General features: G+C 45.4%; 2 non-coding genes across 2 annotated transcripts; both read left to right on the top strand.

Moving 5' to 3' along the window:
* Window positions 1–2,155: 2,155 nt before the first annotated feature.
* trnag-ucc (transfer RNA glycine (anticodon UCC)) lies at window positions 2,156–2,227 on the top strand. The gene has a single exon. It is a non-coding gene; the product is annotated as a tRNA-Gly (tRNA).
* A 400-nt stretch (window positions 2,228–2,627) lies between these two features.
* Window positions 2,628–2,699, top strand: trnaw-cca (transfer RNA tryptophan (anticodon CCA)). Its single transcript has one exon. It is a non-coding gene; the product is annotated as a tRNA-Trp (tRNA).
* The last annotated feature ends 9,712 nt before the right edge of the window (window positions 2,700–12,411 follow it).

The raw sequence follows: 12,411 nt of genomic DNA, 5'->3' as shown, positions 1-12,411 counted from the left end.
ATCCAGTGCAGTCACATATTTCCTAGAATGTGGTGACCAGAATTGCACACGGTACTCCAGCTGTGACCTCCCCAACATTCTATACAACTCCACCATGACCTCTCTGCTTTTGTAATCCATGCCCCGAATGATAAAGACAAGTATCTCAAATGTATTTTCCACCACCCTATTAACCTGCCCTTCTGCCTTCAGAGATCTCTGGACAAACACTCCAAGGTCCCTTTGTTCCTCAGGACTTCCCAGTGTCAGGCCATTCACATTAATCCAATAATAATAATATAATATTCTTTATTGTCACAAATAGGCTTATATTAACACTACAATGAAGTTACTGTGAAAACCCCCCTACCAAATGGATCACATCTAATTTTTCAGCGTTAAATTCCATCAGCCACTTTTCTGCCCATTTGACCATCCCGTCTGTATCTTCCTGTAACTCAAGACACTCAACCGAACTGTGAGCTTGAAACTCAGTGAAAGGATTTCACCCTCCTCTCGGAATCTGATCACCACCCAATCCCAACATTCAGCTTGGGTGGGCAGACAAGACAACGTCCTTCCCGCAGCCCCCCAGCACAGACTGGATAATATCCCAAACTCGTATCCTGCTATTGTCACATTGCTCCACCACCTTGGTCTCTTCACAAAACGCCAGGAATCTCAGACCAATTCTTCAGACCTTTGATTCTCTCTTCAAACAACACCTTGTCCCTGATTAAGTCCATCCTGGGAAGAGGGGCTCCCTATTCCGAGTTCCTCTGCGTACATCCGGTTGCTGTTGATGGACCAAAAGAGGTCTCATGCCTGAAAGAAAGCCTCTCTCACAGCCCTGTGAGCATGTCTCCATTAGATGGTGCAGTCGACACCTGCAGAGTAGATAACAATGGAGAGAAGTGTGAGCAATTTCAGCGTCACAATTCTGTGGAAATAGAGCATTCAAAATATAATATTACTGAAAATACTGAACTGATCCTCTGGGAGTAGGACTCAAGTCAAAGGGGAAAATCCAGTGGATTTCTAGTGGAAAGATTTAACAACTGGATGATGGCAGCTGAAATCAGTCCTTGCGTTACAATCTCTGTAGATATTCTACTGAATTGAAACCTGCAAAAGGCATATTTTCCGACTAGAAATCCAACACATTTCCCCCTGTTGTGGAGGAAGTTCTCAATCGCACACAGGTGGTCAAACGGAATAAGGCTGGGCTGGGATTTGAGTCCGGATTTTTCTTCTGTGAACAGACACTTTACCGGACGAAGCTACAGAGTCTGAGGATGTTCAGCTAATCACAAGGGAATGCTGGAAATACTGTACGGATCTGTAGTATCTGTGAAAAGAGAAATAGTTACCATTTCAGATCCTGACATTTCATTGGAACGATCTGTTTCTCTCTCCACAGATGCTGCCGGATCAACTGAATATTTCCAGCATTTTCTGTCTTTGTTTCAGATTTGCAGCATCCACAGTATTTTGCTTTTGGGTCAAAGGACAATGAGTTGCCTTTCCTGCCCTGAGGGTTATTGCAGGTCTCTCTGGCTGTGATTGTCGCTGATTCGGCCAAACATTTACAATCTATCATTAATTGACCGCGAGAATGGGCGGTGAGGGGATTCTGGAACCGCTGCAAGTCCATATGGTGTATGTACACACACAGTGCTGTTAGGGAGGGGTTCCAGGTTTGGATGGTGCCTCGCGGAGGAAAAGTCAATTTCAGGAGTGGGATTCGAGCCCTGACCTCCAGAGGAGACTGCGACCTGCGCTCGGCCATCCTGACGTATTCGAAAGGTTAGGTGCGATTGGGCCGAAATCGGGTGCTCTTTCCGAGGGTCGGTGCCGACTCGATGGGCCGAATGGCCTCCTTCTGCACTGGAGGCATTCTATCATTACTGAAATAGGATGAAAATGGCAGCATCCAGGACACAAGGACAAGTTAAGGTCTCAGGCCAGAGTAAGTGTCCTATGTAATGACACATAGAATGTACATTTATTGTGGACTGGTGCCATCTCCTGGCTGAACGGGAGCCGTGCGACACGGACACTTTCATTCAGGAGCATTTTAAATTGGAGTGAAACAACTTACGCAAAGTAAGGATTTGTTCCGAAACAGTAAATCAAACTGATCTAAAGAACCAAAAGGATACGTTGTAATCAGTGAGCGATGGTGGTATAGTGGTGAGCATAGCTGCCTTCCAAGCAGTTGACCCGGGTTCGATTCTCTGCCATCGCAATAATAAATTCGCAATTTTTGCACCTCTTTGTGAGTTTCAAACTGAGGAAGAGAAAGTTTCTCACTCGGAATTTAGTGGCAAGTACAGCGAGGAGTGAAATAATATGGACAGTGTTCGACTATTCACTGCCCAAGCCCTCCGACAAAAGCTAAAAATCACACCAACTTCACTTCAGCCTCATGAAGTGGACCCAACAGACACGTGACAGACGAGGATGGGATTTGAAGCCACGTGTACAGAGCACAATGGATTATTGTGCATCACCTTAACCACGTGGTACAGCTGCTTTACTTCAGGGCCCTTTAGTATCCCTCAATCTAACTTCCTTGGGTTCCTTTCGCACGGTTGTGTGTAAATAAAACATAAATCTATGAGGAGAAACGTTCAGTTCTTGGGCTTGGGCTTGTGGCGCAACGGTAGCGCGTCTGACTCCAGATCCGAAGGTTGCGTGTTCAAATCACGTCAGGCTCAGGAAGTTTTTCTGCCGCTGGTTCCAGGAATTTCTCTCTGTGGGAATGTTTCCGAAATGACTCCGTTCAAACCACAATTTGTCCGAATGTTTCAGATTTACCCGCTCAGTTTATATTTTTGAGCAGTTTCATCAAACATTCGGATAGCTCAGTCGGTAGAGCATGGGACTCTACCTCCCAGCATCGAGGGTTCGAGCCGCACGTTGGCCGCATCCATATTATTATCTGAGAATATTGAACCAACTGTGCTACCGTGCTGCCCAAACAGTTGGTTCAATCTCACTGCTCGTGGGTGAGACCAGAACTACTGGGCAGTTAAAAACAAAGACGTCGCTCTTTTTCGGACGGAGATGAGGAAATTTCTCCCTCTCAGAGAGTTGTGCGACTTTGGAACTCTGCCTCAGAAGGCCGCGGAAGCGGGACATTGATTATGTTTAAGGCGGAGATGGGGAAATTCTTGTTCAGCAAATAAATCAAAGGTTTATCGGGGTTGCATACAACCATTGCATTCAGCCAGTTACCTGGGTGCACGAGCGTGCGGTTTTTTATTTGATATATCAGTTCCACACCATGGTGAAACGGTGTTAAAATGTCGTTTTCATTTCTTCACGTGTTCTTCACTGATATATTCGCTGCAATAACTTCTCTGGGCACAAAGCACGGTAGCACAAGTGGCTAGCACGGTGGCTTCACAGCGCCAGGCTCCCATGTTCGATTAACTCTCTCCGCGGAGTCTGAACGTTCTGCACGTGCCTGCGTGGGTCCCACAGTGCAAAGACGTGGATTAGGTGGATTGGCCAAATTACCCTGAGTGCCCATACGGGACCAGTCTTTATAAATAGAAGCGTCATCCCGGCCCTGGGTCACTGCCCGTCTGGAGTTTGCTCATTCTTCCCATGTGTGCGTGGGTTTCACCCCCACAACCCAAAGATGTGCAAAGTATGTGGATTGGCCACGCAAAATTGGCCCTTAATTGGGAAAAAAATAATTGGGGACTCTAAATTTATACAGAACTAAATAAATAAATAGAAACGCCGAGCACAAAGGCAAGGCCGCTATGGAGATTCTTCATAAAATGCTGCAACAGAAATAGACAATGTTGGATAACTCGGCTGGTCTGGCAGCATCTGTGGAGAGAGAAACAGAGTTACAGTTTCCAGTCCAGTCTGACCCTACTTCCCATTCTCTGGTTCCCGCTCCACAGATGCTGCCAGGTCTGCTGAGATTTTCCAGCTCTGGGCGACTGACATGGACACGGTGGGCGGAATGGCCGCACCCTGTGCTGGAACCATTCTATGATTCTCAGCTGTCCTCGTAATTGAAACCTTCTCTGTCTGTATCATTCTGGTGAATCTGCATTGCCGCCGCTACATTAAGGTTCTGAATACATTTTTGGACTCCCCTCATTCCCTCCTCCAGCAGATTTTTGCCGGGTAAATATCCAGATTCCCTAAACTCCTCATTCTCTCGAACAATGAAATGTCGCTTGGCTTTGACACTACCCAATAGACAGAGTGGTTCCGACCTCACTACCCGATCAATGCATCTCAATCGGAACAAGACTGAATTTTCAATTCTCGCTCTTCCAACACAACTCGATGCAATCCGGCCTCACAACTTGGACTGGATTGTCACATCAGTGATTGCAGATACTTTGGAAAAATGAGTCCCACTTGGGAGAAAGCAGGATGGAAAATCGACAATGATGGGTTTCGAACCCAAGCACGGAGAGCCCAATGGATTAGCAATCCGGCCCTTTAACCTCTCGGCCACCTCAACCCGCAAGCGCGTCGGTCAAATCAAAGGTTTATCAGGTACAAATAACCATTGTATTCAGCCAGCTGCGTGGATGCTGTTTTTACTTGAGGATCAATTCAGAATTCCACACCATGATCAAACGACCTTTAAATACCCTGTCCGTTTCTTCACGTGTTCTGCACTGATATATTCGCTGCAATAACTTCCCTGGAGCTCAAACCTCCTCCCGATTTCAGTCAATGACACCATCCGGGTTTTTGAACCCGGGACCTCTGGCATTTTATCGCAGCTGAGAATCAATGTCAATGTCAGGAGTGGGATTGAACCCTCGTCTCCAGAGGAGACTGACACCTGATGTATCCAAACGGTTCTAGGGGATTGGGCCGTGTTGGGGTGCTCTTTCCGAGGGTCGGTGCAGACTGGATGGGCCGAATGGTCTCCTTCTGCACTGGAGGGATTCTATGATTACTTAACCAGGGTGCAAACGGCAGCATCAGGACACAAGGACAAGGTGAGGTCTCAGGCCAGAGCAAGAGTCCTATGTAATGACACACAGAACATCAGAAGTAAAAACATTTATTGTGGACTGGTGCCATCTCCTGGCTGACCGGGAGCCGTGCGACACGGACACTTTCATTCAGGAGCATTTTAAATTGGAGTGAAATAACAGAAACATAGTAAGACGTTGTTTACGAAACAAAGCAAAGCATCAAAAGGACTCAACATTCGGCAGTCAGTGATGGAGGGATACTGGGGAGCATCGCTGCCTTCCAAGCAGTTGATCCAGGGTCGATTCCCGACCATCGCAATAATAATTTGATTGGAGGCGTTTGCGTGATTTCGTGTGTTTCGAGCTGAGGAAGAGAGCTGGAGAAAGTGAGGTGGCTGGAGGCAGGAATCTCCGCTTGTTCTAAATAGTCTGGTTGGATTGTTCACATCCGTCCGAGTGGCGAAACTGTGATCTCGGTTTCTGTAGTGGTTTATTATTGGATATTGTTCTCTATAGAATTTACAGTGCAGAAGGAGGCCATTCGGCCCATCGAGTCTTCACCGGCTCTTGGAAAGAGCACCCTACCCAAGCCCACACCACCCTATCCCCAAAACCCAATAACACCACTCAACCAACACGAAGGGCAATTTAGCATGGCCAATCCACCTAACCTGCACATCTTTGGACTGTGGGAGGAAACCGGAGCACCCGGAGGAAACCCACGCAGACACGGGGAGGATGTGCAGACTCCGCACAGACAGTGACCCAGCCGGGAATCGAACCTGGGACCCTGGAACTGTGAAGCTGATGAATGTGATATAAAATAGTTAGTTTAAATATATTAGTTACAGTAATGTAGATGTAGGCCAGTCTAATCCTAGTGAGTTCACAGACAAAGGATTTCAGAAAGCATGGCACGAAAGGGGGAGGTGTGTCTGGTGGAGGAGGAGAAAAGGATGCTGGGTAACAAGAGATCCAGGGGTAAGGAATGAGAAGTGAGCCAATTAGGATGTATTGCCAGGTCAGGAGGGGTATAGGATGACCAATGGGAATCTGTATGTGAAACTTGATGTCATTTGAATGTATTTGTAGAGATTCCTTTGTCTCCAATAGCACTCGATTCGGAAGACCCAGGAGGCAGCTTGTGTTCTGGGTTTGTGTGATGCGATTCAGACTTGCAAGTTGGTTAAAAATAAATAATACTATGCCTACAAATCCATCTCGAGTTTTATTGAGGCCAGAGTAACGGGTAAAGAATTCAATGTTTTGTCATTTGGTGCCGGAAACCCGGGATTTCTCCAGACGGTTAGCGACCAACTGCGACATCAGAATTAGACTGATTTTCGACAAGGAAAGTGGAAACGGGCCCACAATGTGTGTAGCTGTAAAATGACACACATTTGTTTTCCCCCCTTCTCATGGTCTGATTTGTCTGGTCACTCGCGGTTGGTACGGAAAGATCGTCTCGACAAAATCAAAGGTCAGTCTGGGGATTAGAAAATTGAACTGATGGGACATCTGGCAAGATGGTTCCGATCTACGAGTGTTTTTGATGAACTGATGGGACATCTCGAAAGACGGTTTAGTTCCACGAGAGTGTTTTTGAAACTATCGTTCATTAAGCTAAAATTGTATCCTTGGACTGTAGTGGCGAGAAAAGATACATTTTAAAACAAACTGGATGCTGCGTGTTAGTTAAAGCAGAAGTCTCTCAAAGGGTTAACAGCAGCTTGAGATAGCTGGCAGCTTGTGGTGAAATTGGATACCTTTCTTTCGAGTCACTGAAACCCTAGCAAAGTTGCAGCTTGTGGTGTAATTGGATACCTTTCTTTCGAGTCACTGAAACCCCAGCAAAGTTGCAGCTTGTGGTGGAATTGGTTACCTTTCTTTCGAGTCACTGAAACCCCAGCAAAGTTGCAGCTTGTGGTGGAATTGGATACCTTTCTTTCGAGTCACTGAAACCCTAGCAAAGTTGCAGCTTGTGGTGGAATTGGATACCTTTCTTTCGAGTCAGTGAAACTCCAGCAAAGTTGCAGCTTGTGGTGGAATTGGATACCTTTCTTTCGAATCAGTGAAACTCCAGCAAAGTTACGTTTTGAAGTAATTAAAAGGTAAAGGAAGCTAGTGGATTTCTCCACCTCTTTGACATAAGTTAATTATTTTAGCAAGCAATTGATTGAAATTGCCAGAATCTTAAGTTTGAATTACTTGAAATAATGTTGATCTCATTTTATTTGTGAATTAATAGAAACTTAAAGAAACTCACTGACACCATTTTAAAAAGTGTAAATCTGGAGATGACAGTTGACTTTGCTCCGGTATAAATCACCGCAGCTAACTGCTTCCTCATTGATAGCAGCCAACATTTTTGTGAATGTTAGCTGTAATGTTGGCTGAAGCTGCCCCCACCATAAACTTAAATTAAACTAATCAATTAATTAGTGATGGCTGGTCAGGTGATGTGCTTGAGCTGCTTGATGTGGGAGCTGGCAGGTCCCATTGCGAGCTGCAGCGACCACATCTGCAGTAAGTGTTGGCTGCTCGAAGAACTCTGGCTCAGAGTTGATGAGCTGGAGTCTGAGCTTTAAACACTGAGGCACATCCGGGAGGGGGAGACTTACCTGGACACTGTGTTTCAGAAGGCAGTCACACCTGTCAGAGTAAGTAGTTTAAATCCTGCTAGTGGCCAGGGACAGCAGGGTGTGACTGCAAGTCAGGCAGGTAAAGGTAACCAGCAGTCAGGAACTCAGGAGCCTCAGCCCTTGACTCTGTCCAACAGGTATGAGGCACTTGCTCCCAGTGTGGATGGCGAACAGGGCTGCAGGAAGGATGAATCAGCTGACCAAGGCACCATGGTTCAGCAGGCCATTCAAGGGGAGGGAGTAAATAGGCAAGTTGTAGTTGTAGGGGATTCTATTATCAGGGGGATAGATAGTATCCTTTGTGAGCAGGATAAAGAGTCGCGCATGGTATGTTGCCTGCCCGGTGCTAGGGTGCGGGACACCTCTGACCGGCTTGAAAGGATACTGGAGAGGGAGGGGGAGGATCCAATTGTTGTGGTCCATGTCGGTACCAACAACATAGGCAAGTCTAGGAAAGAGGACCTGTTTAGAGATTATAAAGAGCCAGGATTCAAATTAAAAAACAGGTCATAATCTCCGGATTACTGCCCGAGCCACGTGCAAATTGGCACAGGGAGGCAAGAATAAGGGAAGTTAACACGTGGCTGAAAGAGTGGTGTGGGAATGAGGGGTTCCTTTTCATGGGACACTGGCATCAGTTTTGGGACAGGGGGGACCTATACCGTTGGGATGGTCTCCACCTGAACCGAGCTGGGACCAGTGTTCTGGCGAAAAGAGTAAATAGGGTGGTCAATAGATTTAACTAAAGATTGGCGGGGAAGGAAAAGTCAGGGAACCAAGTGGTGAAGTAATCAGTGGGAAGCGTAGCTGCTTAGGAATACAAAAAAGCACGAAAAGACAGAACTCAGGAAAGGTTACAATAGTCCCCATCCCACAAAATATGACACGGTGTATGGAAAGGCTCAGTAAACCAAGGTCCACCACACTAAGAAAACTAAAAGGGACGGTCAATAGAGAATTAAAGGTGCTATATTTAAATGTGCGCAGTGTACGGAACAAGGTAGATGAGCTTGTGGCCCAGATTGTGACTGGCAGGTATGATGTGGTAGGCATCACAGAGACATGGTTGCAGGGGGTTCAGGACTGGCATTTAAACATCCAGGGATTCACAACCTATCGAAAAGACAGAGATGTGGGCAGAGGGGGCGGGGTTGCCTTGGAGTGAAATTAAATCAATAGCACTAAACGACATGGGGTCGGATGATGTGGAATCTGTGTGGGTACAGATGAGGAACCACAAAGGCAAAAAAACCATAATGGGAGTTATGTACAGGCCTCCTAACAGTGGTCAGGACCAGGGGCACAAGCTGCACCACGAAATAGAAAGTGCATGTCAGAAAGGCAAGGTCACAGTGATCATGGTGGACTGTAATATGCAGGTGGACTGGGTAAATAATACTGCCAGTTGACCCAAGGAAATGGAATTAATTGAATGTTTACAGGAGGGCTTTTTGGAACAGCTTGTGATGGAGCCCACGAGGGAACAGGCCATTCTGGACTTAGTGTTATGTAATGAGCCAGACTTGATTAAAGATCTTAAAGTAAGGGAGCACTTAGGAGGCAGTGATCATAATATGGTCGAATTCAATCTCCAATTTGAAAGAAAGAAGGTAGAATCAGATGTAAAGGTGTTACAGTTAAATAAAGGTTAACTACAGGGGCATTGAGGAGGAACTGACGAAAATCGACTGGGAGCAGAGCCTAGTGGGAAAGACAGTAGAACAGCAATGGCAGGAGTTTCTGGGAGTAATTGAGGACACAGTACAAAGGTTCATCCCAAAGAAAAGAAAGGTTATCAGAGGGGGGATTAGGCAGCCATGGTTGACAAAGGAAGTTAGGGAATGCATCAAAGCAGAAGAGGAAGCCTATAATGTGGCAAAGAGTAGTGGGAAGTCAGAAGATTGGGAAGGCTACAAAAACAAACAGAGGATAACAAAGAGATAGATAAGGAAAGAGAGGATCACATTTGAAGGTAGGCTAGCCAGTAACATTAGGAATGATAGTAAAAGTTTATTTAAATACATTAAAAACAAACGGGAGGCAAAAGTTGACATTGGGCCGCTCCAAAATGACGCTGGTAATTTTGTGATGGGAGACAAGGAAATAGCCGAGGAACTGAATAAGTACTTTGCGTCAGTCTTCACAGTAGAAGACATGAGTAATATCCCAACAATTCCGGAGAGTCAGGGGGCAGAGTTGAATATGGTAGCCATCACAAAGGAGAAAGTGCTAGAGAAACTAAGAGGTCTAAAAATTGATAAATCTCCGGGCCCAGATGGGCTACATCCTACAGTTCTAAAGGAGATAGCTGAAGAAATAGTGGAGGCGTTGGTGATGATGTTTCAAAAGTCACTGGAGTCAGGGAAAGTCGCAGAGGATTGGAAAATCGCTGTTGTAACCCCACTGTTCAAGAAGGGAACAAGGAAAAAGATGGAAAATTATAGGCCAATTAGCCTCACCTCGGTTGTTGGCAAGATTCTAGAATCCATTGTTAAGGATGAGATTTCTAAATTCTTGGAAGTGCATGGTCGGATTAGGACAAGTCAGCATGGATTTAGTAAGGGGAGGTCGTGCCTGATAAACCTGTTAGAGTTCTTTGAAGACATAACAAATAGGTTAGACCAAGGAGAGCCAATGGATGTTATCTATCTTGACTTCCAAAACGCCTTTGATAAGGTGCCTCACGGGAGACTGCTGAGTAAAATAAGGGCCCATGGTATTCGAGGCAAGGTACTAACATGGATTGACGATTGGCTGTCAGGCAGAAGGCAGAGAGTTGGGATAAAAGGTTCTTTTTCGGAATGGCAACCACAATGACGAGTGGTGTCCCGCAGGGTTCAGTGTTGGGGCCACAGCTGTTCTCTTTATAAATTAACGATCTAGAAGACGGGACTCGGGGCATTCTGGCTAAGTTTGCCGATGATACAAAGATAGGTGGAGGGGCAGGTAGTATGGAGGAGGTGGGGATGCTTCAGAAAGATTTAGACAGTTTAGGAGAGTGGTCCAAGAAATGGCTGATGAAATTCAACGTGGGCATGTGCGAGGTCTTGCCCTTTGGAAAAAAGGATAGAGGAGTGGACCATTTTCTAAACGGTGACAAAATTCATAATGCTGAACTGCAAAGGGACTTGGGAGTCCTAATCCAGGATTCTCTAAAGGTAAACTTGCAGGTTGAGTCCGTAATTAAGAAAGCAAATGCAATGTTGTCATTCATCTCAAGAGGCTTGGAATATAAAAGCAGGGATGTACTTCTGAAGCTTTATAAAGCATTAGTTAGGCCCCATTTAGAATACTGTGAGCAATTTTGGGCACGACACCTCAGGAAGGACATACTGGCACTGGAGCGCGTCCAGCTGAGATTCACACGGATGATCCCAGGAATGGTAGGCCTAACATACGATGAACGTCTGAGGATCCTGGGATTATATTCATTGGAGTTTAGGAGGTTGAGGGGAAATCTAATAGAAACTTACAAGATAATGAATGGCTTAGATACGGTGGACGTAGGGAAGTTGTTTCCATTAGCAGGGGAGACTAGGACCCGGGGGCACAGCCTGAGAATAAAAGGGACTCGCTTTAGAACAGAGATGAGGAGAAATTTCTTCAGCCAGAGAGTGGTGGGTCTGTGGAATTCATTGCCACAGAGGACGGTGGAGGTCGGGACGTTGAGTGTCTTTAAGACAGAAGTTGATAAATTCTTGATTTCTCGAGGAATTAAGGGCTATGGTGAGAGCAGGTAAATGGAGTTGAAATCAGCCATGATTGAATGGTGGAGTGGACTCGATGGGCTGAATGGCCTTACTTCCACTCCTATGTCTTGTGGTCTTATGGTAAGAAAAACCTGTTAAAAGAAAAAATGTTAAGATAAAGAATTAATTAAGTTGTAAAAGTTATACAAGTTTGTGTTAAGCAAATCGTAAATTCAGTTCTGTGTTGTGATCAGAGCTAAGCTTGCAGGTTGCAGTAATTCAATTTGAATTTTCAAACATTTTAAGTTTTAAAAGAACACTGTTAATACCTTTTAAATAATTTTGCCAAGTAGCAGAAATTGCCATTGGTCATAAATAGGCAAATAATTTTATTTAAAAAAAAAGATAGCCAAAGTATGAAAGCTAAAGAGTTAATTAGATTATGGAGACAATATTGTCAACATGAGAGGGATAAGATCATGTTTTTAAATTGGCAAGAAAATGCCCGTAAAATGGGGATTCCAATAAGTGAAAGGGGAACCAGAAAACTCTGGAGATCTTGAAAAAGGAGTGTGCATTCAAAAAACGCGCAAGTAAAGAGAGGGTGGACTCGAGAAAAAAAAATAGCTACGTAGTTCAATGGCTGTCCTTGCATTGTCAGAAGCAGATGAGCACCTAGAAAATCGGACCATGTCGGGTAGAGTCCCGACTGCACCAGTAGCATTGTCTGCACTAATTCAGGAACCAGCAGGGTATCATAATTTATATCCAGTCACTGCTCCCCAGATTCAAATCATGTCAGCCTCTCCAGCCCCTTCGGTTGACAGCTTGCGTCCTAATTCAGCATCTTCACCGTCTGTTAGAGAAGGGTAGCTGTGTTCAACAAGCCCAGTTAGTGTCTATGACACGATCTCGGACGATGAGAGAGAGGCCTGATCATATCCAGAAACAATCACGCATACCACCTAGATCCCTTCAGACCGATATGGTAGGACAGAAAAGTATGAGAACAAAGAAAGAGGATGGGAATGGTTCTGAGAAGCTGGAGCTCCCTGTAGTCGCAGGGAAGGACGTCGAAGTCTTTGAAGAGCCAGAGGAATCCGCTAGAGCGCCCGCTAGTGAGACTCTGAGACA

Source organism: Scyliorhinus torazame, chromosome 24 (genome assembly GCF_047496885.1).
Source record: "Scyliorhinus torazame isolate Kashiwa2021f chromosome 24, sScyTor2.1, whole genome shotgun sequence".
Taxonomy (NCBI): Eukaryota; Metazoa; Chordata; class Chondrichthyes; order Carcharhiniformes; family Scyliorhinidae; genus Scyliorhinus; species Scyliorhinus torazame.
The sequence above is the reverse complement of the archived record's forward strand: the minus strand, read 5'-3'. Positions and strand labels throughout refer to the sequence as shown.